The sequence below is a fragment of the Sinocyclocheilus anshuiensis genome, unplaced genomic scaffold (genome assembly GCF_001515605.1).
Source record: "Sinocyclocheilus anshuiensis isolate Anshui unplaced genomic scaffold, SAMN03320099.WGS_v1.1 scaffold553, whole genome shotgun sequence".
Taxonomy (NCBI): domain Eukaryota; kingdom Metazoa; phylum Chordata; class Actinopteri; order Cypriniformes; family Cyprinidae; genus Sinocyclocheilus; species Sinocyclocheilus anshuiensis.
Genome location: NW_015539821.1, coordinates 277,672 through 279,438, shown reverse-complemented (window position 1 = coordinate 279,438; position 1,767 = coordinate 277,672).

Genomic DNA, 1,767 nt, shown 5'->3' with positions numbered 1-1,767 from the left:
GTTTGTTTGGCGTAATGAAGATACTGTCACTTGAATCCTAAACGTACATACTGAGTTTGATCTCTCACTTAGTCCGGATTGATTTTTATCTTAGCACCATGGTCCAGTGCCTTGCTTCAATTGAAGAGGCGAAAATTAGGCTCTTTGATTTTATCTGCAAAATTAAAGAAGATAGAGATAGGGGGGGTACCGGTGCTCTGGGTCGAGAGAGAGTACGGCCGCCTCTCTTTGATGTGTTACTCATTTATCTGTGTGTCAACAAAGAGTGAAACGGAGGAATTGTGAGAGTTTGGAGAATGGCAATCATGCATTTCAAACCTGCTCAGCTTAGAGCAAGCCCACCAGGCATGTGGCTAGGTGATTTCTGTCCTGCGGGCAAGAAGAGGGATTTTACAACTAGTTTGACTTTTTCAGGGCATGCAGAAAGAAAGGTAGAAAAGTTTTTAGAGGGGAAGAAACTGAGGGCTTGTGCACATCTTCCGACTGTCGAGTTGCTTGTGTTTGCTTCACATAATGAAATATGTGCTTACCTGAGAGCTTTAACCACAGGTTAATTTTGTTCAGGGACTTATAGTATAAGCACAGCCACCAAGATGCTTTCCTATACAGCCAGACTTTCCAGAATAGTATGTTCTGTTTTTCCTTAAAAAAAATGTATGTACTCATAAAATTGTATGTAATGAACCCCATATGGACAAAAGGTTAAGACTAAGTATCATTTAAGGTCATACATTTCCTGCCAGGTGGTAGCTAGGATTAAAACAAACAGAACTGAAAAAAATATATTTGAAACAAAATCATTATAGAAACAATACACAAGTAAACAAATCTTATTTTTAAATCTATGCCCATGGGACCATCACCTAATACATTTGAATATAATTTTCTATTATATTGACAAATTGATGACATCAGTATAAGAATCAATATTTTTTTCCCCCCACAATTGTCGTGGCATTTATTGTGTAATATTGTCTTATGCTCTTTTTTAAAACAAAAGAGTGAACTTTTTGTTTGCTGTCAAAAGCACAACAGTGATGGTTGAGCAGAATTGCATAAGCATTACTAAATCTTGCCTCACAGTGGTAGAGACAGTTGCTGTGCTGAGTTTGGGAGAGTTTCAGTGGGGTCTGATGATTGCATTGGGTAAGAAATCTGGCTGTTAGCCATGAAAGGAGAGCTGAGAGTGAAAGCATTAATAATAGCCCATTAATGTGTTATAACTGGGAGACCAGAGATATAATGGCAAGTCCCCATTGTGACAACTTAGTACTCTAGAGTCTAGATAGTCCGACAATGCCCTGCTGTTATTTCATTTCATTTTATACCTTTTTATGCACGTGTCAGACACTTTTCTTGTGACATATAGTGACATTATTTTTTATGGAAGCTAATTTCCACTAGGGAATTTTTAAAAAAATTTAAAGTAATGCGACTTTTTCTCTCACAATTTTGACTTTTTTCTTACTATTGTGAGTTTATATCTCACAATTCTGGCATTTAGTTTTTCTGAGATATAAAGAATTGTGAGAAAAAAAGTCAGAATTGTGAGATATAATGTCGCAATTAGCTTTTTATTTTTTAAGTCTGCGGTATAAACATTTCTCACATTTTTCTTTTTTTTGTAAATATGCATATAAATGAACCACATATGGATCAAAGTTTAAGACTAAGTATCATTAAAGGCCATACATTTCCTGACAGGTTGTTTCCTGGTGGGTAACCAAATTTCTTTTCTTTCATTTTTTAATTCTGTGGCAGAAACAA